Source organism: Hyperolius riggenbachi, chromosome 12 (assembly GCF_040937935.1).
Source record: "Hyperolius riggenbachi isolate aHypRig1 chromosome 12, aHypRig1.pri, whole genome shotgun sequence".
NCBI classification, from domain to species: Eukaryota; Metazoa; Chordata; class Amphibia; order Anura; family Hyperoliidae; genus Hyperolius; species Hyperolius riggenbachi.
The window spans coordinates 166055188-166080937 of record NC_090657.1 but is presented as its reverse complement, the minus strand read 5'-3'; the positions used below and the strand labels follow the sequence as shown (position 1 = coordinate 166080937).

Below are 25750 nucleotides of genomic sequence, written 5' to 3'. Positions count from 1 at the left end.
CTACCGGACTTGGAAGCACAACAGGGAAGTGTGTGCAACTGGACTACGCCAGCGCCTACTTGTAAAGATACCAGGCTGCCTAGCAGAGGATCCAGGTGGTGGAGGAGGATGGCAAGAGTCCAATCAGTCTACAGGGGCTGGAGGAAGCCCCAGGTATATATCTCAGGTCCTCTTTTGTTACAACAAAGCAGATGTTGAAGCGTTTGACTCTGGACCTGACATGGACCTGAAATAAAAAAGAAATGTTGTCTTTAGTTTCTTCATGCTGCAGATTTTTAGATGAGCAATAATATATTGGAAGGCTGAAAAGGGGACCTATGACATTACTTGGACTTAAAGTGACCCTCCGGACTAAAAATCTACTCACCAGAACTGAAAAGGCTTGGTGTTTCTTTAACAGTTTCACAGCATCAGAACTGTTTTTCTTACCAAAGCATCATTTGTAGCTGCATTTTTAGCTAAGCTCCGCCCCATCAAAGAAATCTGCCCGGGCGGTTTTTCCCTGATGCTGTGCAAAGCATGATGGGATTTCCTATGTTGTTATTCACGTTGCCTAGCAGCTGGGAGGGGTGATTAGCACACAGGACAGTTGGAACTGTGTCTCATGCTCCCTGTCATCTCCTTTTAACCAAAAAGATGGCTGCTATCATGAAATCAAACATTTGCCTGTTCATTTAAAACAGGGTGGGTAAGAGATTTATATATTATCTATTTTAATTAACATAACTAATGAATACTTAATGACAGTATGTTTGTTTAGGCTGGTGTTCCTCTTTAAAGAGTAGCCGAGCTGAAGCTCTGGTACAGAATCAGATACTTGCCTATTACTATTATTATTTAGTATTTATATAGCGCCAACATCTTTCGCTGTGCTGTACAGAGTATATATATAGTCTTGTCACTAACTGTCCCTCAAAGGAGCTCACAATGTAGTCCCTACCATAGTCATATGTCTATGTATGTATCGTGTAGTGTATGTGTTGTAGTCTAGGGCCAATTTAGGGGGAAGCCAATTAACTTATCTGTATGTTTTTGGGATGTGGGAGGAAACCAGGATGCCCGGAGTGTTACGTCCATAACCGCCGGAGGTCGCCGCTCAGGCCCTGCTGGGCCGATTTTTATAAAATAAAAAGCAGCACACGCAGCCGGCACTTTGCCAGCCGCGTGTGCTACCTGATCGCCGCCGCTCTGCGGCGATCCCCCGCGAGCAGCGGCGAAAGAGGGTCCCCCCAGCCACCGAGCCCTGCGCAGCCGGACCAATCAATTCCGGCCAGCGCTAAGGGCTGAATCGGAGGCGGCTGACGTCAGGACGTCGGCTGACGTCCATGACGTCACTCCGCTCGTCGATATGGCGACGAGGTAAGCGAAACAAGGGAGGCTGCTCATTGCAGCCTTCCTTGTTACTTCTGGTTGCCGGAGGTGATCGGAAGTACGCTACAGGAGAGCCCTCTAGTGGGCTTTCATGCAGCCAACTTTCAGTTTGCTGCATGAAATATTTTTTTTTTTATTTAAAAAAAAACCTCCCGCAGCCGCCCTGGCGATCTTAATAGAACGCCAGGGTGGTTAAAGTGGACCTAAACTCACACACAGGTTATAAGGAAAACTCAGAAAAATCCACCCAGTGTTCAAATCTGTCTAAATCCCTCTCATATGTGAGTTATCACAACTATAATTTGATCTCTCAGCTTTGTCCGCTCAGGAATTCAGCAGTCCTCGGCAGACACATCTTATACTTAAACATGAACTTAAACATGAACAGCTTAACCATTTAATGACCGCCTAACGCCGATAGGCGTCGGCGGGTCATTAGTGGTATAGCATGGAAATGAGCGTTCGAGCGGCCTTTCCATGCCAGTTCACGGAGGCTGTCTCCGTGAATGGTGTGCGAGCCGCCGATCGCAGCTCGCACGCGTAATGTAAACACGTGGGGAAGAAATCCCCGCTGTTAACATCATACGCCGCTGCTGCGCAGCAGCGGCGTAAAGGAGAACGGCGATCCCCGGCCTCTAATTGGCCGGGGATCGCCGGCATCTGATAGGCTAAAGCCTATCCTATCCGGCGCAGGACGGATATCCGTCCTGCACAGCCCAAAGGTACAGGGAGAGGGACGGAAGGGCAGAGAGGGCGGAAATCGCTGCGGAGGGGGGCTTTGAAGAGCCCCCCCGCAAAGCGCAGCAAGCCGGCGGCAATCATACCCCCCCCCCCAGCAGGACATCCCTGGTGCCATAGTGTGGAAAAAAGGGGGAAAGTCTGATCGCCCTGGCTCAATCCTAATCGGTGCTGTGGGCTGGAGAGCCCACGCAGCACCGATCTCAGGAAAATAGGCTGGTCCTTAAGTGGTACTGCTTTCATTCCATGAAAGCAGGAAGCAGACACACTGCAGATTTATTGCAGTAGCTCTATAAGCTGTAACAAAGACATTTTTTCTTTAAAGTTTAATATGCTATTGCTTATCGTTAAGAGCAGAGTGGAAGTTCTTAATTCAGGTCTGCTTTAAGAGAGGCGGTTTAGAGGGGTGAGTAGAGTTGGGCCGAACGGTTCGCCGGCGAACGTGGTTCGCGCGAACTTAGGTGGTTCGCGTGCGGGTGCCGCACGCGAACGTTTTGCGGAAGTTCGGTTCGCCCCATAATGCACCTGAGGGTCAACTTTGACCCTCTACATCACAGTCAGCAGGCCCAGTGTAGCCAATTAGGCTACACTAGCCCCTGGAGCCCCACCCCCCCTTATATAAGGCAGGCAGCGGCGGCCATTACGGCCACTCGTGTGCCTGCATTAGAGAGAGTAGGGCGAGCCGCTGTCTGTCTCTAGGGAAAGATTAGTTAGGCTTAGCTTTTCCTGGCTGCATACCTGTTCTGTTCAGTGAGCCCTCAGCCCACTGCATACCTGTTCAGTGATCCTGCCAGTGCATACCTGTTCAGTGATCCTGCCACTGCATACCTGTTCAGTGATCCTGCCAGTGCATACCTGTTCAGTGATCCTGCCACTGCATACCTGTTCAGTGATCCTGCCACTGCATACCTGTTCAGTGATCCTGCCACTGCATACCTGTTCAGTGATCCTGCCACTGTATACCTGTTCTGTGAACCCGCCACTGTATACCTGTTCTGTTCAGTGGACCCGCCACTGTATACCTGTTCTGTGAACCCGCCACTGTATACCTGTTCTGTTCATTGGACCCGCCACTGTATACCTGTTCAGTGATCCTGCCACTGCATACCTGTTCAGTGATCCTGCCACTGCATACCTGTTCAGTGATCCTGCCACTGTATACCTGTTCTGTGAACCCGCCACTGTATACCTGTTCTGTTCAGTGGACCCGCCACTGTATACCTGTTTAGTGAACACGCCACTGCATACCTGTTGTGTTCAGTGGACCCGCCACTGTATACCTGTTCTGTGAACCCGCCACTGTATACCTGTTCTGTTCAGTGGACCCGCCACTGTATACCTGTTCAGTGATCCTGCCACTGTATACCTGTTCTGTGAACCCGCCACTGTATACCTGTTCTGTTCAGTGGACCCTCCACTGTATACCTGTTTAGTGAACACGCCACTGCATACCTGTTGTGTTAAGTGAACCTGCCACTGCATACCTGTTCTGTCAACCCGCCACTGTATACCTGTTCTGTTCAGTGGACCCGCCACTGTATACCTGTTCTGTGAACCCGCCACTGTATACCTGTTCTGTTCAGTGGACCCGCCACTGTATACCTGTTTAGTGAACACGCCACTGCATACCTGTTCTGTGAACCCGCCACTGTATACCTGTTCTGTTCAGTGGACCCGCCACTGTATACCTGTTCAGTGAACCCGCCACTGCATACCTGTTCTGTGAACCCGCCACTGTATACCTGTTCTGTTCAGTGGACCCGCCACTGTATACCTGTTCTGTGAACCCGCCACTGTATACCTGTTCTGTTCAGTGGACCCGCCACTGTATACCTGTTCTGTCAACCCGCCACTGTATACATGTTCTGTTCAGTGGACCCGCCACTGTATACCTGTTCTGTGAACCCGCCACTGTATACCTGTTCTGTTCAGTGGACCCGCCACTGTATACCTGTTTAGTGAACACGCCACTGCATACCTGTTCTGTGAACCCGCCACTGTATACCTGTTCTGTTCAGTGGACCCGCCACTGTATACCTGTTCAGTGAACCCGCCACTGCATACCTGTTCTGTGAACCCGCCACTGTATACCTGTTCTGTTCAGTGGACCCGCCACTGTATACCTGTTCTGTGAACCCGCCACTGTATACCTGTTCTGTTCAGTGGACCCGCCACTGTATACCTGTTCAGTGAACCTGCCACTGTATACCTGTTCTGTTCAGTGGACCCGCCACTGTATACCTGTTCTGTGAACCCGCCACCAAAGCCACCAAAACCTGCACTCTCGCCATGGTGCGCACCAGTCCAGCACGGCCGTCACTACACAAACAGCTGTTTGCGGTGCGTTACACGGTGAGTTTGGTGTGTCAGTGTGAAGCAGTACCTTAATTACACTACCTGATTGATGTATACACATGCAAGATGTTTTAAAGCACTTTAGGCCTGTCATTTAGCATTCAATGTGATTTCTGCCCTTAAAACGCTGCTTTGCGTCAAATCCAGATTTTTCCCGGGGACTTTTGGCATCTATCCCACTCCGCCATGCCCCCCTCCAGGTGTTAGACCCCTTGAAACATCTTTTCCATCACTTTTGTGGCCAGCATAATTATTTTTTTTTTTTCAAAGTTCGCATCCCCATTGAAGTCTATTGCGGTTCGCGAACTTTAACGCGAACCGAACTTTCCGCGAAAGTTCGCGAACCCGGTTCGCGAACCTAAAATCGGAGTTTCGGCTCAACTCTAGGGGTGAGGTCCTTTCCATGGGGCAGGAGAATGGAAGGAAATTTAAGCTCTACATATTTTATATATTATTCTTCTACTTATTCTGAAGCTCTTCCTTAAGATTTGAGAATGTTAAGAAAGTGAAGGTAGTTTGTAGGTTATTATAAAAGGGAGATCAGCGATTAAAGAGCAGAAACACGGATCTGAGGATGGGATGTGAAGATTCATGCTTTGCACACATTAATATGGCTCTTAGCTGGTGATATAGAGGCATTACGTGATACAATATACATTCTTCTTCTCTGCCCTGGATATGGTATTGATTCCCAGGGATACTGACTTGCTGAACAAGGCTATGAATTTATGATTGGGGATTCGTCTTCCATTGTTCTGGCTGCTCACAATTGACACATTAATACGTAGCCGGCATTTAATGAACACTGGAACTAGAGGCGATTATTGCTAAAATAGATGTTGTTTGCCTGCACCCAATCACCGCGTCCAGCATAATACCGGCCTATTGATCAGCAGCACATTTACCATTGCAGAGCTCGCTGCATTAAATCGCTGTGAGGACGCCACACCCAGTTTTCCTGTTGGAAAATGATATTTAAGAAACAACAAGACAGATATAATTTTATTTAAGTCTATGAAGTGTAACTAAAGCAAATTTCAGGCAAGGGAAATAGAGATTGTGATGGGAAAGGAGCAAATCTCCAACTCAGCTGAAAGCAAAATGATAAAATGTTATGGGGCTGCAGAAGATGTCAGTGCTATATAAATACATATAATAATAATATGGTAGGACATTAGACTATGACTATGGTAGTATTAGACTGTGAGCTCCTCTGAGGACAGTCAGTGACATTCCTATGCACTCTGTAAAGTGCTCAGAAGTTGTCAGTGCTATATACAGTGGCTTGCAAAAGTATTCGGCCCCTTTGAAGTTTTCCACATTTTGTCACATTACTGTCCCAAACATGAATTCATTTTATTGGAATTCCACATGAAAGACCAATACAAAGTGGTGTACACATGAGAAGTGGAACAAAAATCATACTTGATTCCAAATATTTTTTACAAACAAATAACTGCAAAGTGGGGTGTGCGTAATTATTCAGCCCCCTGAATCAATACTTTGTAGAACCACCTTTTGCTGCAATTACAGCTGCCAGTCTTTTAGGGTATGTCTTTACCAGCTTGGCACATCTAGAGACTGAAATCCTTGCCAATTATTCTTTGCAAAACAGCTCCAGCTCAGTCAGATTAGATGGACAGCGTTTGTGAACAGCAGTTTTCAGATCTTGCCACAGATTCTCGATTGGATTTAGATCTGGACTTTGACTGGGCCATTTTAACACTTGGATATGTTTTGTTTTAAACCATTCCATTGTTGCCCTGGCTTTATGTTTAGGGTTGTTGTCCTGCTGGAAGGTGAACCTCCACCCCAGTCTCAAGTCTTTTGCAGACTCCAAGAGGTTTTCTTCCAACATTGCCCTGTATTTGGCTCCATCCATCTTCCCATCAACTCTTACCAGCTTCCCTGTCCCTGCTGAAGAGAAGCACCCCCAGAGCATGATGCTGCCACCACCATATTTGACAGTGGGGATGGTGTGTTCTGAGTGATGTGCAGTGTTAGTTTACTGTAGTTTACACATAGCGTTTTGCATTTTGGGCAAAAAGTTCTATGTTGGTCTCATCTGACTAGAGCACCTTCTTCCACATGTTTGCTGTGTCCCCCACATGGCTTGTGGCAAACTGCAAACGGGATTTCCAATGCTTTTCTGTTAACAATGGCTTTCTTCTTGCCACTCTTCCATAAAGGCCAACTTTGCGCAGTGCACAACTAATAGTTGTCCTATAGACAGATTCCCCCACCTGAGCTGTAGATCTCTGCAGCTCATCCAGAGTCACCATGGGCCTCTAGACTGCATTTCTGATCAGCGCTCTTCTTGTTTGGCCTGTGAGTTTAGGTGGACGGCCTTGTCTTGGTAGGTTTACAGTTGTGCCATACTCCTTCCATTTCTGAATGATCGCTTGAACAGTGCTCCGTGGGATGTTCAAGGCTTTGGAAATCTTTTTGTAGCCTAAGCCTGCAGAATATGTAAGTGCTATATCCAGTTCGGCCTATCTGGACGAGCTTCCTCGTCCAGATAGGCACTGGTGCTGCCGCCGGCTCGTGCGCGCGATCGGGCGCGCCCCCGCGCGCGCTCCCGCTGCCCGCCGCTAGCCCCCCGATCAGTGAATGGGAATATAATTCCCATTCACCGATCTAACTTCCCCGCAGAAATACCGACGCTTTCTCTCCAGAGAGCGCGGTATTTCTGCCCCCAGGAAACAACTTCTCAGCATTTTAGTTCCTAGATGCGAGCTGGTTCGCATCTAGGAATTTTTTCACTGTGGCCATCTTGTGGCCAAATAGTAAACTGCACCCACATACATTTTTGATAAAAAAAAAACATTATTTTACATTTAAAATTAGCAGTTTCCCTCCCACACCAAAAATTACCCACATACACTTTTTTTATTTAAAAAAAAAAAAAACAACAATTAAAAAAAAAAAAAAAACAACATAAATAGTTACCCAAGGGTCTGAACTTTTTAAATATGCATGTCAAGAGAATATGTTATTATATTATTTAAAATTATAAGCTTATAAATAGTGATGGACGCAAATTGAAAAAATGCACCTTTATTTCTAAATGAAATATCGGCACCATAAATTGTGATAGGGACATCGTTTAAATGGTATAATAAGCGGGACAGATGGGCAAATAAAATACATGCGTTTTAATTACGGTAGCGTATATTAATTTCAAACTATAATGGCCAAAAACTGAGAAATAATGAATTTCTTCCGTTTTTTTCTTATTCTTCCTGTTAAAATGCATTTACAGTAAAGTGGCTCTTAGCAAAATGTATCACCCACAGAAAGCCTAATTGGTGGCGGAAAAAACGAGCTATAGATCAATTCATTGTGATAAGTAGCAATAAAGTTATAGGCGAATGAATGGGAGGTGAACGTTGCTCGGATGCATGAGATTTTCGGACCGCGGCGCTGAACCGGATATAAATACATAATAATAATAATAATAATAATAATAGTATGTCAGGACATTAGACTTTGAGTATGGCAGTATTAGATTGTGAGCTCCTCTGAGGACAGTCAGTGACATGGCTATGTACTCAGTAAAGTGCTGCAGAAGATGTCAGTGCCATAAATACATAATAATAATATGGTAGGACATTACACTATGACTATGGTAGTATTAGATTGTGAGCTCCTTTGAGAAAAGTCAGTGACTTGACTTTGTACTCTGTAAAGTGCTGCAGAATATGTAAGTACTATACTGTATAAATACATAATAATAATAATGTGGTAGGACATTGAACTATGACGATGGCAGGATTAGATTGTGAGCTCCTCTGAGGACAGTCATTGACATGACTATGTACTCTGTAATGTGCTGCAGAAGATGTTAGTGCTATATAAATACATAATAATAATATGGAAAGATGTTAGACTATGACTATGGTAGGAATAGATTGTGAACTTCCTTGAGTTGAGTGGTGGTGCAGGTCTCGGGAGATCACTTCACAAGGGAAGTATAAATCCTGATTCCTATAAGAAAGGGGAAACCGGGAGCACAATGGTGGCAATATCATTAGGTGCAGATGAAGAACACAATGTTTGGGTAATGAATACTCACAAAGGCGGGTTGCAGTCCTGCAACCACCATACAGACATGTGGAAAAGTACCGTTCCCACTCGGTTTCCCGGAACCAGCTGGATCTGCTTGATCACTCTCCTCCCGTAGTCCTTTCTACTGGTCAATCAAGTTAAAGAGTAGGAAGGGCTATCACTTCTGATTGAGGTGTGGGGTAACACTGAACTAAATGGTTGGGGAGATGCCCAAATGGTTCATTGAAAAAAGAGACTTACTCTATGGTATATAACAAGGAGTTGTCTTACCTCCAATGAAGACTCACATGGATGGAAAAAAAGGGGTCTTTATTATAAAACATGGTTATACTGTAGACAACGCATTTCACAGGTCTCAGCACGCTTCCTCAGGTCAATACCAACAGATAACCTGTTAACTGAGCCGTGTGATGCGCGGGCACCTAGTGCTGCAGAAGATGTCAGTGCTATACAAATACATAATAATAATATGGAAAGACATTAGGCTATGACTATGGTAGGAATAGATTGTGAACCTTGAGTTGACAGTGACAGGACTCTGTAAATTGTTACAGAAGATACCAGTGCTCTATAAACAGATAATAATAATAGTAATAATAGAAATATAATCTTGGTATGCATTGTCCTGCTTTGTCCTTTGTTATGCTTTATGCCTTATTGTTGTTTGAATGATATTATTATCTCTACAAAGTGATCATTTTATTCCCCTTTCTTTGTGTACCAAGTAAATATCCTTCTTCTATACACATGCATGTATATTCCCTTTCCCGGGCCTATTGATGTTTATGGCTATTATATCATTGGGAACATGTTATTTTATTTGCTGTTAAATTGTAACTTGTTTAAAAAGACAACAAACAATCCGTCTTGCGTCCCACAACCCCCGTCACTGCCGCCCACCTGCTGTATGGGGGCACCTTATATGAAAAGCTAAAGACTAATGTGTTCCATGCTATCCAGCTGTGAGTAATGGAGCCCTATAGAAGCTGAGCGGGGCGCCGGGTACAATATAGAGCCGGCTGTACATTGTGGGTGTCAAAGTTTTATTTGCTGACAGACGGAAAAAATCCACTGCGAGCTCCGCTGCTCTCTGCAGTATGGAAAAGCTATTTTCTTAAGTGACAAAAGAACATGATTTGAGAACAGATTCAGTTGTTTTATATGCAATAACATAATTGAAAATTCCGGCTCATTCATGCACGGTCTGCAATGAATTTCCTATTACCTGGGACGCACAGCTTCCTCTATCATCACCTGTCTGAGCAGCAGAGCAGCCGCACACGACTTATTACTGCCACTTCAGAGCCTTAATGGAGTTAACGGGCCTCTATATTACGGGGCTAAGCTCCGCCGGGCCCCTGTGCAGAGCATGAACTACGGCCCATCTTCTGCTTATTAACGGGCCACTAAACCTGAATCACATTATTTTCTGCTTTATGTAAAAGAGATTCGAATAACATCCCTAGATAATTATGTAAAAAAATCCAGACAATTACTAGCACAGAAGAATTCATAAATGAAGGTAATGTGTGAGCAACTTTACTCACAAAATGGCATATCCTATATACTAACCGAAGGATGGAAGTATGCATGGAGCCTGTGGGAGGTGGCTCAGTGTAGGCAACAACTTATTATGGGCAGCAGCTTAGGGTCGCCGGCTCAGTGTAGGCGGTGGCTTAGTGTAGGTGGTGACTTAGACAAGGTGATGGCTTAGTGTAGGTGGTGGCTTACTATAGGAGGCAGCTTAGTGTAAGCGGCTTAGTATAGGTGGTGGCTTAGTGTTGGTAGCGGCTTAGTGTATGCAGCAGCTTAGTGTCGGTGGTGGCTTAGTGTCAGCGGCGGCTTAGTTTAGGCAGTGGCTTAGTGTAGGTGGTGTGTGTCTTAGTGTAGGAGGCAGCTTAGTGTAGGCGACGGCTTAGTGTCGTAGCGACTTAGTGTAGGCGGCAGCTTAGCATAGGTGGTGGCTTAGTGTCATAGCGGCTTAGTGTAGGTGGTGGCTTAGTGCAAGCGGCAGCTTAGTGTAGATGACTTAGTGTAGGCAGTGGTTTAGTGTCGGTAGCAGCTTATTGTAGGCGGTGGCTTTGTGTAGGCAGTGGCTTAGTGTAGGCGAAAGCTTACTGTAAGTGGCAGCTTAGTGCAGCGTGCAATTCTTTTAAGACTTGGGGTTTTCCTGGTTCTACAGATGCGGCCCTGGAAAACCATAGCTACAACTGCAATGGATAGGCTCTTCAAATCTCATTCAGTGACTCACATGAGCAATGGTTGCAGACTAGAGTGGGTCAGTGAGATGTTAATGAGGGATGGTCAATGAGATGGAAATAATTTCGGGTTGATGCAGGATTATGCAGATTTTGTATACAAACTTGTGCAGTTTCAAAACCAAAGCTGTTAGTCCATATTCAACCTACTTAAATTTGCATGCAGAAGTTGAATACTCCTGCACCAACTCAGAGTTATTTACATCTAATTGACCATCCCTAATTCTAATAATTTCACTGGCTGCCTGTTCAATTCACCAGGAAGTATATTTGTTTGACCTACCTCCAAGATACTTTACTTACAAGGTGAACCTATTGCATCTTATTGGCAATCTCTGTTGAAATCCATGAGAAACCATCAGTTTTATCACTAAAGACACTTCAAATAGTGGGGAAATAGAAAACAAAAATGCCATTAAATGATTTTTAAAACCACAATGCAGGATGCAGGAGATTTGACTGGTGGGCCAAGTCTTATGGCGCTGTGGGCCAGAGTTTGACTGAAGTATACCCGAGGCAATCCTGGGGTAAGAAAAACATACTGACCTCACATGAGTGAAGCCTCTGGATCCTATAGAGGTTTCCCACGCCATCCTCTGGTTCCCCATTGCCAAGCTCCACCTACAAATCTGACAAGGTCTTGGTGGATTGAAGATCGGGGCTGTGCTCCTCTTCAGGAAAAAGGGCGGTCATACTGTGCCTGCACGCCTGCGCTGTAAGCTGGATACACTTGTGCACAATCTACCCCATGCTACCTCGCAGGCACAGCTGTGCTCATGCATAAAAGAGGAGTGCAACATGAATCTTCTAGAGGGTCCTGGTGAGGAGGACATGGGAAGCATCTATAGTATCCAGAGACTTCCATCCTCTTGAGTAAGCATATGTTTTTTAACCCCAACTTTGGCTTGAGTTCTCTTTAAAGGACCGCTATCATGAAAAAATTTAACCACTTAAGGACCGGGCTTGTTTGCGCTGATCTGTGCAGCGTGGGCTCTCCAGCCCACAGCACAAATCAGCGGACAGCCAGGGCGACCAGACTTCCCCCCCTTTTTTCCCCACTAGGGGGATGTCCTGCTGGGGGGGGGGTCTGATCGCCGCCAGCTATTTTTGATCAGCGGGGGGAGGTCCTCAAAGCCCCCCTCCGCAGCTATTTTACGCCTCCTTCCCCTTCCCTCCCTCTTCTCTTTCCCCTGGGCGGCGCAGGACGGAGATCGCAGCAGCGCCGTATGATGTAAACAGCGGGGATTTCTTCCCCGCGTGTTTACATTTCGCCTGCGAGCCACGATCGGTGGCTCGCAGGTTGTTCACGGAGACACCCTCCGTGAACTGACATGGAAAGGCTGCTCCATGTAAAACCACTTAACACCTAGGTCTGCCAATCGGCTGACCGTGGTCGTTAAGTGGTTAAAATACATGTAAACTGTATTTGTTCCTAAGTAAACTGAGCCATACATTACTTTTTTTTATGTCGCTGTCACTTACTATAGTTAGTAGAAATCTGACAGAACTGACAGGTTTATGACTAATCCATCTCTATATGGGGAATTCTCAGTATTACATTTATTCTTTACAAAAGCACTCCATGGAAAGGATCTATACAAAGAAGCAGGAAGTCCCTCCCTACCTATTTGTACACTTTTTTGGCAGTTGGATGGAGCATCTGCCATCCAGTACGTGCTTTTGTATATAAAGAAAACCCTGAGAACTCCTCATGAAGAGATTAACTAGTCCAAAACCTTTCAGTTCTGTCAGATTTCTACTAATTACTGTAAGTGAAAGCAACATGGGAGAAAAGTAATTTAAAGCACATTTTACTATTGGAGAAATTTAGTTTTTGTTTATGTACTTTCATGTATTTTAAATTTTAAATGTTTTTGTGATAGTGATCCTTTAAGAAGTCTCTGCTGCTTATGATGTAATACACCAAATGGAATCCTTGTCAGTGTCCCTTCTTATTTACTACTCTTAGCAAGATCAGAATAAGGCGGTAACTTGTGAAGGGTGGCCCATGACAGAGACAGACAGGCTTAAAGTGTACCAGAGACAAGACAAAGTATAAGTTGTATACATACCTGGGGCTTCCTCTAGCCCCATTCGCACGGGTCGCTCCCACGCCGCCATCCTCAGCCTTCTCCTGCTCTGGTACCGGGTCACCTAACTTTGGCCAGTCGCAGCCAGTCTGAGCATGCGCATGGGAGCGTTCTGCCAAGTACTATTCTCCACCGGAGAGAAACGGAGGAGCACACTGCGCATGCGTCAAACTGGCAGCAACTGGCCTGAAGTTACGGGACCCGGTAACGGAGCTGCAGAAGACTGAGGATGGCGGCGTGGGAGCAATCCGTGCGGATGGGGCTGAAGGAAGCCCCAGGTATGTATAACTCTTTTAACTTTACTCGTCTCTGGCTTATTTTAATTCAGCTCCATAGCGTTCCAGCATGAACATCCTGAATCCTGAGAGTCAGCAGATTGGCTGGTCGGGAAGAGTCAGGGCTTCATCATAAGAAATAGTTCTGTATTCAGTGTGATGAGCAGCATTATCAGGGCATAGCAGTGATTCCAAAGAAAGGCACGGAAACATTCTTTGTGGAGTAAAAGTCGACTAACAGCAGAAATATCACAACAAGACTTGAAAAGGAGGCATTTCACAGTATCTGTGATTCAGAGCTTCTCAACAATTAACAATGAAGAACGAGCGAGAGGCTCAGAATGAAGTGGGGGAAGTACCTCAACATGATGTCATTGTTATCTTGGGAGCCGTGACTACGAACGTTGGCTTGATTAACCTCTACTGTACTAGAACTATAGGGATAGGAATGTGATGAGCAAGAGAGACTTGCTGCATCCAGCATTGTCATAATGGAGAACCTATACCAATCCAGTATTCCCATCATACTATCCTCTGACATTCTGCTGACGTTTGCCCAAGATTGCCAGTCTTATAGGAGAAACCCAGAAATATTCTTCATATGGGGACTGGTGATTGGACTTGAATAGTAGCCCCAAACTCTTGCCCTCTGATATATACACCCCTTTCATGCATTCCCTCATGATCATGATCAGATCAGGTCATTTGGGATCTGGGATGGGCAGGACTCAGGGTTAGGAGGTTGTTTGGGCACAGGGGTTAGGAGGATCATTTGGGAGCGGGGATGTGCAGACATCAGGGTTAGGCGGTTGTTTGGTGCACCGGGGTTTGGAGAATCATTTGGGAGCGGGGATGAGCAGGCGTCAAGGTTATGCTGTCGCTTGAGCACCAGGGTTAGGAGGATCATTTAGAAGCGAGGGTGGGCCCTGGGCAGCCATCAGGGTTAGGCAGTAGTTTGGGCACTGGGGTTAGGAGGATCATTTGGGAGCAGGGATGGGCAGGCATCAGGGTTAGGCGGTTGTTTGGTGCACCGGGGTTTGGAGAATCATTTGGGAGTGGGGATGAGCAGGCGTCAAGGTTATGCTGTCACTTGAGCACCAGGGTAAGGAGGATCATTTTGGAGCTGGGATGGGCAGGTGTCAGGGTTAGGCGGTTGTTTGAACACCAGGATTAGGAGGATCATTTGTGAGCAGGAATGGGCAGGCATCAAGGTTAGGAGGTTGTTTGGGCACCGGGGTTAGGAGGATCATTTGGGAGCGGGGATGGGCAGGTGTCAGGGTTAGGCGGTTGTTTGGGCACCAGGGTTAGGAGGCTCAGTTCAGGCACTTATAGCGTGCTGGGGGGGTTAGGTCTAAGCATTAGGTGGGGGGCTTGTTTTAGGATCTAGAAGGGGGACAAGATTTAGGAATTAGGTTTTGGTTTTAGGCACTAGGACGGAAACATTGAAGTGAGTATGGGTGCTGGGTGGTGCAAAATAAAATATCTATTACCAATATTTTACTACTAGTAGCACCATCCGGTGCCCAACAGTACTGCCACAATACGCACTCGGGTTTTGTGTGGCCACACTTGTTATGGGTGGTGGAAGTGATGGTGACTGATGTGGTTGGGTAAACACTGTGGCTGCTCACAAACGGGGGTGGGGGGGGGGGGGGTGGGGGGGGGTGATGGGGGGGGAGGAAGGGGGAGGGGAGGTGAAGCAACAAATTTAGTGGTGGTTACCTGATAATGTGCGCGTTCCCATAGACTGCAGTGTTAAATGCAGCTATAGCGGTACCCAGGGTATAATTAGGGTGGTACCAGACACAGTTAAACTCAGCAGATTAACAGAGCAGATACCTTCAGAAGGAACGATGTAGGCATAAATTGAGTGCCTGCGCAGATAATAGTGGAGGGACGGATAATGGCGGAGGGATTCCGAAAGTAGCGCATGGAGTTTGGCTGTTGAACTCCTGATTTAGCCAACGGTAATAATTGATAAGGCACACATAGTTTTGCTGTTATGTAGATGAACCCCACATTTGGCACTGATGTTTGCCGTGGGGGGTGTTTAGTGTGAGCCATAGGTAGGGGACGTTTAGTGTTAGGAATAGGTATGGGGGAGGAGTAGCATGAGAGGAAGTTCAAATAGAACGATCATAGAAAATCATTAATATTACTGATATCCTACTATTGCCATTTTCCAGTGCCCAGCAGTAGAATATCAGTAATTTGGCTGATATTATGCTAATGGCTTCTCTTGGTGCCCACATTTGCTGACACCCTTTTTCAGTGTACACAGGGAAGGAGAGGATGTGAGCACTGGGGGAGGCCCTGTCAAAGTTTTGCTGGGGAGGGGGCAATATTTACAGTTATGCCTGTGGATGAATGTGCAAAAAAAGTCAAGAATTCAGCAGGAAGAATTGAAAAGATCCCAAACTGAAAACATTAACAAAAGAATATTTCACAGCTTTGTGTGTACGCACTGAACTGCATTAAGCAGGGGTCCCCCCCCCCCCCTTATTTATTTCCTGTCAAACAATACTAGATTGCTGGTCAATTTGGCTGCAGTAGTATCTGAATCACACCAGAAACAAGCATGCAGCTAATCTTGTCAGATCTGACAATAATGCTGATCTGCTGCATGCTTGTTCAGGGTTTATGGCTAAAAGTATTAGAGGCAGGGGATCAGCAGGACTGCCAGGCAACTGGTATTGCTTAAAAGGATATACATATGACAGCCTCCACATACTTCTCGCTTCAGTTGTCCGCAGTTTAGTGCATAAACCCCCCCATGTGTGATAAACCTGTTTGTGATATATAAGCCTGCCATGATTTCATCTGTGTGTGATAAATGCAGCCAATGTGTAAAGTGTCCTCAGAGATCAGCTCCACTGACACGTATGGGGTAATTCTCACCCTGACGCCTCCCCATTAACTGGTGTAATTAAATTTGTGTTGGGAAAAGAGACTCATGTCTGTATGAACCTGAAGAGAGGGCACATCCTCCTCATTCCCAATCATTAGTGAATCCACAGCTCAGGGTCATATTGCCTTTAATTAGATTGACTTCCTAGTGGTGGATTTGACGGCGGAGGTGACAGGTGGGAAAGGCTGCCATGGAAAACCACGATTGCAGAGAAAAGTATACATGTATTTAAAGCAATCTAGTGTGACAAATGTGGGAATGCAACATACCAGAGAAGAATAATCAGTTCAGCAGTACTGAATGCAATGGCAGACATGACACAGATGTCACTCCTGTCTACCGATGTGTATATATGAACAAGCAGGCAGTGTTTTAAATATATCTGTATTTCTTATGATCTTCTATATATGCAATTTACAGAACACGGTCCTCGCATAAATTACCTGATTGCGTTCCTCTGTTTTACGTCACCTGTACCATTTCAGTATACAGCGGGGAAAATAATTATTTGACTTAAATACAAAAAAGAGGGCGATTCAGACTCTAGGGTCTTATATAATATAGTTTAAACACGGTATTCGACCTTATTGGCTAATAAGCATAAACTAGCAATCAAGAAAAGAAGCCAATCATGGCCAAGGTAAGTATATAAAATATAATCAATACTTCATACACATATAGTACAAAAGTGAAAAATGAATTTTATTCAACAAATCCAATAAAACACAGATTAAAACAAGTTTAAAATCTCCCAATTGAAACCAATAGTCCTTGGTAATCCAACCCAGATATTAATAACTAGGTCACAAAAAAGTGTATCAATCATATGTAGGCATAGATAGCAGGCTGAGGAGTTTCCATTAGTGCAAAAAGAATGCTCAGAAATCCGTTCTCACTGTGCTTAAAAGTAGTGAAAAAATCCAACATTCAAAAAAATCTTACAATCCATTAAAGTGCATAAGCAGCAAAAAGCAGAATCAATCACATGTAATCGCATATCCGTGCGCACTGCATGTGGGGCTGTGTGCATATCAACTCCAGGGAAGAACACATGGAGATGCACATGCACACAAATTGTGCATGTGCATCTGCTGTGGGATTTGTGTGCATGTGCATCTCCCTGTGTTCTTCCCTGGAGTTGCATATGCACGCAGCCCTATATGCCGTGTGCACGGATATGTGATTACACGTGATTAATTCTGCTTTTTGCTGCTTATGCACTTTAATGGATTGTACATTTTTTTGAATTTTTTTATTTTTTCACTATTTTTAAGCACAGTGAGAACGGATTTCTGAGCATTCTTTTTGCACTAATGGAAACTCCTCAGCCTGCTATCTATGCCTGCATATGATTGGTACACTTTTTTGTGATCTAGTTATTAATATCTGGGTTGGATTACCAAGGACCATAGGTTTCAATTGGGAGATTTTAAACTTGTTTAACCTGTTTTATTGGTTTTGTTGAATAAAATTCATTTTTCACTTTTGTACTATATGTGTATGAAGTATTGATTATATTTTATATATTTACCTTGACCATGATTGGCTTCTTTTCTTGATTGCTAGAAAATAATTATGGGATTGAGAGATTTCCTGAAGTGCTGGTAAATAATGCCAAGTACTAAGTCATCTTTTGATAGGGGATCAAATATGTATTTCACTCATTACTTTGTACATCAAGCTCTTTAAAGTGTACCCGAGGCAACATGATACACGATGAAATAAACGTGTACATACAGTGCAACACATATTAATAAACAGGCTTTTCTTTACTTTTTTTTTCTTTTGTTGCCTGAAAGTGTTAATTTTCAGGCATGCAATTGAGAGTTTCTGTCTTGCTGGTACCTTGTCAGAAATATAGTAAGCCTCACTGATAAGCGAATTACAGCCATAAATATTTTCCTGGCAGAATACAACTTCTGAGGGCAGAGAAGAGACAGAAAAGGGTCAATAGTGTGTGTATTTTAACTGGTACACTCAATAGGCTGTCACTGAGCCGATGATAAAACATTCAATCTACTTTGTACATGTTCAAATAAAATAAATACTATAGCATATCTAAAAAAGAGTCATTTTTAGGAGTAGGAGAATAAATACAATTGTTTATCTAGCTAGTTTATTTTCACCTTTGGATTCTCTTTAAATAGGAGCATCATATATAAATCAAAAATAATAATAATAATAATAAGCTATACCTACTTTTTCTCCTTCGAAAGTCATCAGCAGCATATTACTTGAATTGTGTTCAGACTAAAATCTGACAACTACTTATGGATAAGTGAACAAGATAAAGAGAAATGGGTAACTAGACTAATGGATTCAGTGATAATTGAGTTAGTCTGATGAACATTCTGATGCCCGAAGCAAACTCCTGGGCTGATCGTAGCCATGACCTATCAGATGTCACTGCTACTGATCGAGTGCAGTGATTGGCCCAATGACGATTCTGTGGTCCCACCCCCAATAACCACCGTCACCAGTTAGCAAAAACAGCGGTGGGCTGCTGTGATTAGTCAGTCTAGTACCAGCACCCTTGCCTGATTGGTCGTGTGCCAAAGCTTCCCCTCTGACTGGCCATGGTGATCTCTCGCTGGTGATTGGTTTTACTCTAGCATGCCTAGATAAGAGGCATATATTGACACCGTACCTGCCTATATTATAGGGAAAAGTGGCAGTTGGGGGGATGAAAAAGGTAGTGTGTGTGTGGCAGGAAGAGTGGGGAGGAGGCAGACGCCAGGTGGCCTAAATTCTTTGTCCAAATGCCGCCCCCCAGATTTTCCCACCCGAATCGTGTGAGATTCATGAAGATTCATGGTAGGTCGGTGTGGTAGAACTTGCAGGAGTTATAGAGACCACATATGCATAGCTCCCAACTGTCCCTTTTTTGGAGGGACAGTCCCTCTTTGGGAACCCAATCCCGCTGTCCCTCTTTCCTCCTCATGTGTCCTACTTTCAAGGCTGATGTACAGATCTACTTAAATATATGTCTTTTTCTACAGAAAAATATGTTTAATCGACTCTAAACTTCATTCTCATCCTTTAAATTGATATAATTCTTATATTCAAATGTTAATATGAAGGAAAAGGAACCAGAATAGAAAGGACCAGTGTGGTTGGAATGACAAAACAACATACTTGCCTTATGAAATCTTTATGGTATGCATGACTAAGGGCTAGTTCACACTCACTGCAAACCGCTAGCGTTTTTTTAAAAACCGCTAGCCATTTAATCCCATGGCAGTGTTCTCACTGTCACGATCGCTGCGTTTTGCGGTTAGCAATACCCGCAAATGCGTTACATTGCAGCGTATTCCTGAGCGATCACGATTAGCATGTATAGAACGGCTAATCATGATCACTCCCAAAGTGCTAGTGTCCAGTGTTTTTTCTGCGTTAATCGCGGAAAAATCACTCCCGAAAAACGCTAGCGGTAATCGCTAGCGTTTTGCGATTTTATATGTGAACGGAACCTAAGGGGTTTTCGGGGGTGGGGTGATTAGGGGTGTGGCAGGAGTGTGGCTTAAGGCTGTGTTTCACATCATGAGACGCAGATTGCCGTGTGTTCGGAATGCAACGCGTACAAACGCACGCCATCTGAGTGTCTATGCATTGCGTGGCTGATCCCATTCACTGAAGTGAATTGGTCACCCGCGCGTTTTGGTAAAAAATGCGTGCAGCATGCGTTCCCGGACCGCACTGGTCCAGGACACATGCAGTGTGAACATCAGACAGTGCAGTCTACGCACTGTCTGATGTCGTACGTGTTTGCCTCCTGCACGCGTTGCCGAAATCCGGATGGCAACGCGTGCAGTGTGAACGGGGCTTAAGTGTCCCTCTTTCTGGGAGGTATGCATATGGGACAAGACAAATTGTGAACAAAATTGTGAATGCTTAAAATGTATCCAGTTGACACGCCTTTTCTGGCATGAGAATAATCTTTTTGTTTTATGCATACTTTTAGTTGTGTGTTGACTGTTTTTTTCCAGCACAGAGGATGATTGAAATGAAAGGTTTTATTCGGCTTTCTAAGCCTCCTCAGTGTGCATACCTGTGGCAGACCTTGTGTCACTGGCAAGTTGTCATTCACGTCTTCAATGAGAACATTATGCCGGATGAAGATGTATTATAAACTTGAAGAATTGTCGTCCGGCTACAAAGTGAGATCAGCAATGGCCTCTTGTTGCAGAGGATTCAGGAAGAAGAATTATCCTGGAAGTAGAAGCTCTTGCTTTGTTGTGGTGAGGAATGCATTCAGCCTCGCACGGGGTGTACGTTGTTTAGCAGCTTCAGCCATTCTCAAGAATTGTGAAGTCATGAAAATAACAAGGAATTCACTGCTCTGCCGCTGCCGCCTGCCAGTGTGAGGGGAGAATGCGCTTGTGGAGTCATCAAGCCATATATGCAGAAGGGCTATTGGGGCCCGACCTTGGCAAGAGAAGGAAAGGATTTTCCATTTTACTCTATAGCCCAGGATTAATCTTCATCTCAATCAGTAGCAGATACCCCTTTTCCATGAGTAATATTTACCTTTTCTCTAATAGTGCATCAGAGATGTCTGTGTGGATGATTTTGTGGTGAAACCCCTCCCACCGTGTGATGTCAGGGCCCTGGCCCTAATTGTTTCCAGTCTGTGCACCTTGTTGCATTGTGGGACATAACGGTTGTTGCCAACTGCCAAGTAAGCAGCATTTCCCTCTGTGCATTATATAAAACAACCATTTTATCACATTTATAGATGAGGGCAGTTTGTGCTGTTTGTTTTGTTTCATGCCTGCCAGCAGTAAATGAACAGATTACTCAGGGAGTATCATGCTTTATATGTTTTTTTAACTCCTAGCTTTTTAATGTCATCAGTAAAGTTCCTCTTTTAACCACTTCAGGACCACAGTGCTAAACCCCCCTAAAGACAGGCTGTTTTTTTATTAATTGGCCACTGCAGCTTTAAGGCCAAGCTGCAGAGCCACACAACACAGCACACAAGTGATCCACCCCCCCACCAACAGAGCTCTCTGTTGGGAGGGGGGGGGGGTGTTTGATCACTCCACAGTTTTGTTTTGTTTTTTTTTATAAATATTTGTGTTGTTTATTTTTGAATAAAAATTGCTTTTTTCAATTTGTCTTCCCCTGCTTCCTCCCTCCTTCCCCCCGCCAGCCAATCAGGGTGATCGGCTGTCATAGGCTTTAGCCTATGATAGCCGATCACTCCCCAGCCTCAGGAGGGGACAGCCGTGTGACACGGCTGTCCCCAGTACAGCGCTGCTGCCGATCGTAGCGCTGTACATGTAAATAGACGGCGATCACGCCAACAGTCTTCCGAGCGGCGATAGCTGAAGAGGGGGCGGAGGGGATGAGCGCGCTTCCTGCGCGCAATCTCCTGCAAACTGCAGCCCCAGGGCTTGACGCCAATCGGCGTTAGGCGGTCCTGGGGCTGCCGCCGTGGCCACGCCCATAGGCGTGGAGCGGTCTTAAGGTAGTTAAGCATCCCTGAGCTGAAACTCGGTTTCAGAAACACATACGTAACTAAGAATGGGGAAGCCTCTGGATCCTAATGAGGCTTCCTCTAGTCCTCTGTCACCGAGTTCCTCCAAAGATTACCGACAAGGTTTCATCGGTAATCTGATCGGGTCCACACTCTTCTTCAAACATGAGCATGGTCGTACTGCTCCCGCCCACGTGAGTATGGCCACACCTGCGCAGCAAGCCAGGGCCACTTGAGCATAAGCGCTCCATGCTATTGTGCAGGCAAAGCCGTGCTGGTGTGGGTGCAGCTTGGCCATGTCTTGCTTGCAGAGGAGCGAAGCCCGGAACTTCTGGGGGGTCCCAGCAAGTGGTGAATGGAGCAAGGTAGCCTCTATAGGATCCAGAGGTTTCCCTTTTCTTAGGTAAGTATTTCCTTCTTTGGCTCAAGTTTACTTTAAAGTGGAATTATCACAAATCCTTTCAGTTTTATGAAGGCAAAATTATATTCAGCATTGCTTTTTACTAACAGTGCTTTTTGGGTTCTTTTAGCCCCTTTCCTTGTTGTTCCGTGTCACCATGTGCTGTCTGGGTATTCTGTATAACTAAACAGAGTCACTGTTAAGTCGTTTTACCATGAATAAGCGATTAGCACAGAAAGCTGTAGAACTGAAATAGGGAAAAGAGACACTCATGCTTGCTACACAGCCATAGCCGTTAAGGCACCTGTTATTTCCCTGATCTGAGGAAGCAGGCAAGCACCCGCAAAACGCGTTGTCAGTTTTATGTGCTCTAATAAGACACCTTTTTTTCAATAAACTGGTCCAAATTCTTTGAGAGGTAAGATTGTCTCTTTGTTTATAAGATTAACAGCTTATTAGTATATATTTTATGCATTATTTTAAGTGTTTTGTCATACCTCTTTAGAGGTGATAGTTTTTAATAGTTGTCCTTAAGAACATTCGGAGTGCGACCACCCAGTTCCTGTCACAGACCTGAAAAGCGGAGCAAGGGTGGTTAATTTCCCGCGTGCTCTGATGGTGGCTGCAAGGATTTGCAACCCACCTTTGTGAGTATATACATCCTTAGCAATTTGCTTTCCTGAATCCATTGGGCTCCTGGTCTCCTTTTGTTTTTAGATGAGCCTGTTACAATCACAAGAACCATTGACATAAGCTATCTGAAACAGGGAAAATCTGTATTGCCTTAATGCTATTATTATTATTATTATTATTATTATTATTGTCGCCTTGCTGGCTATGCAGTGTGGCAGAGGTGTGGGAATACACAGGCTGGCTGAGCATATCGCATGTCTTTTGGTGGGTAAAGCAGTCCATGCAGGCATCATATTTTAGCTGTGGATTCAGCTGTTTGCCCGGAGCCCTACTTTAACACCATTTAATGAGTTCTCTTGTCGCAAGTGCTGTGGGGAATAGCTTGTAAAAGTCAGGGAAGAATTTGTTTGTTTTAATTAGCTCTCAGCTAACTGAAGTGCCCAAACTTATATTTAATGAAGATCATAAAATGAGGAAAGGGAAAAAAATCGAAGGTGAGACTTTCGTAAATACCGAAGAAGAAATTCAGCAAAACATCTGCTGTCTGGATACCCAGCGAATATCTATGACTGCTAATAAATCTAGGAATAGAATTAGCAGGGTTAATTGTGGCTTCATTGGGTTATGGACGCTACAGAGAGCTGTGGATAGGCCTGACAGATGGCCAATAAATGAAATGGTCACACTGATGGATTTGTTTTGGCGAGTGATACTTGTGGTCATCGACATTCACTGGAGACCCCACAGAGAGACAGTTGTGCTGCCCATCTCCTTTATTAGCTCAAAGACCTCTAAAATGTCGGAGCTCATTTGTAATAGCTTTCCGGGGGGAGGACATGGTTCAGGGGCAGGACAACGTAATGTGGATCAAATCTATTGTATATCTGTCACTGTCGCTCTGAGAAGATGTGCGGAGTGCAGCAGTGAGGTGCAATAATGAAGCTAAGCAAGATTTTAAATAGAAACCGTAACCAAGAATTGAACTTCGTCCCAATCAGTAGCGGATACCCCCTTTCCCTTGAGAAATCTATTACTTTTCACAAACGGATAATCAGGGGGCTTTGTATGGCTGATTTTGTGGTGAAACCCCTCCCACAGTGTGATGTCAGCGCCTCACAGCTCTGAGGTCCTAACATCACACTATGGGAGCCTTGTTGCATTGTGGGAAATAACAGCTGTTTCCAAATGCCAAAAAAGCAAGCAGCATCTCCTTCCAGTGACATCACCTGCCAGCAGTACAAATGTCACCATGTGATAAATTCCAGAATATAAATCAGGGAGAGGAAAGATTTTACAATGGGCAAACACTGACTAAATCATTTATACATAATTATTGTAAAAATAAACACTTTTTTTAAAATAACATTATTTTCATTGGAGCTCCTCTTTAAGGTGGAGAGCCCTAAAATGATGCAGAACAACCAGTTACAAATTCTGCTGGAAATTTCCATTAGAGTCCATAAGAAAAATCTCTTTTAGGCCTTTAAGGGAGCCTGAGGTGAGAGGGATTTATTTCCTTGTAAACAATGCCAGTTGCCTGGCAGCCCTGCTGATCTTCTGGTATAAGTAGTGTCTGAGTGAAAACCCTGGAACAAGAATATGGCTAATCGAGTAAAACCTTAGTCAGCCGAGTCAGAGTACATTATCTGCTTCATGCTTGTTCAGGGGCTATAGCTAAAAGTATTAGACACTGGATTAGCAGGACAGCCAGGCAACTGGTATTGCTTAAAGGATACGTCCAGGCTAATAAAAAACAAAAATCCACTTGTGGGGCTTCCTCCAGCCTCTGGCAGCCATCCTGTGCCCTCAACTACAGCTCCAGTGGCTCCCGGTCTCCTCCTCTGCAGAAGCCGACCTCGCCAGGTCAGGTTCCAAGTCGGCTTCTTCTGTGCTTCACCACACGAGTCACGTGGTCATGCTGACGTCATCAGGACTGTACTGCGCGGGCACACTAATTCTACGCCTGTGCAGTATGGTCCTGATGTCAGCTGCGGCGAGGGCACAGGACAGCTGCCAGCGGCTGGAGGAAGCCCCAGGTAAGTGGATTTTTTTTTTTTACTGGATGTATCCTTTAAAAGGAAATAAATATGGCAGCCTCCAGCCCTCCATATCCCTCTCACCTCAGGTTCGCTTTAATAAAATACATAGGAAGGAAAGAAGACACCCACATAGCTCATGTAGTAGCTGTAATTTACGGGGTTCCTGAACTGACATATGACATGATGGTATAAGTGTGTGTGTTTGTGTGTATATATATATATATATATATATATATATATATATATAATGCCATTTCTGCATCCCCGCCAGGGTCGGACTGGGCCACAGTAGTACAGTTTTTTCCCTCGGTGGGCCCTGCCTCCAGGTCTCTGGTGAGCCCCCCCTCCTTGTCTGACAGAGCTCCAATTGCTGCCTGCAGGTGCAAGAAGGGGATGGGAAATAGCTTGTTAATGATTACCACTGTTCAAAGTATCTGTAGAAGTGATTATTATGAGCACAGGACCAATAGAGAGGTAATACTGTAGTTGAGGGAGGGCCCTTCGGGGCCCCTTTGGCCCAAGGGCCCCGATGCGGTCGCAACTTCTGCAAAGAAGGACATTACTTTATATTGAAGGAGGGGACTCTATGCAAAGTTTTGCTGGGCAGCAGTGTCTCTGAATTACAATGCTGCTAAGATCATGTACATTTGGCCCTGTCCATAATACATCATCATCACTCACACCTTCCGGTGCATGGTCACACCCTTTTTTCACCGCAAACATGGGATGTGTGGGCCCCAGGTTGGAATTTCTTTGGTGAGCCCCCAGTGTCCCAGTCCGACCCTGATCCCCGCTGTGTTTATATTTTTCAGCTCTGAATTGCCAGGGTGGCGTTTTTCACTGCCATGGTTACCACTGCCGGATCCGCCCCCACCGGAAATGATGTCACGATAGTGAGGTCAGTGCCTCATGTAGCTGTCTAGCCACATATACACATGCAGCGAGTAGGGCTTGCATTCACACAGGACAATGGTGGATGGCTATGGGAAAGTTTGGAGGGAACATGGATATGCCTAATAGACAGGGGGAGGTGAGAGTTAATGCCCAATAGAGGCGGATACCATATCTGTAGTATATTTAAGAGACACTGAGATCCATCAGTTTAGCTCGGACTTAAGCTGTTGCTGGGGGAATCT

The 25750-nt window shown here is 44.9% G+C and overlaps 1 long non-coding RNA gene across 1 annotated transcript in view; it reads left to right on the top strand.

Annotated features, from left to right (window-relative positions):
* LOC137541802 (uncharacterized) overlaps positions 1-25499 on the top strand; it is a 1009411-nt gene extending 983912 nt beyond the window's left edge. The window contains exon 10 of the long non-coding RNA XR_011025275.1: positions 25427-25499. This is a non-coding gene — a long non-coding RNA (uncharacterized lncRNA). The remainder of the gene's footprint in view (positions 1-25426) is intronic.
* Positions 25500-25750: the final 251 nt, after the last annotated feature.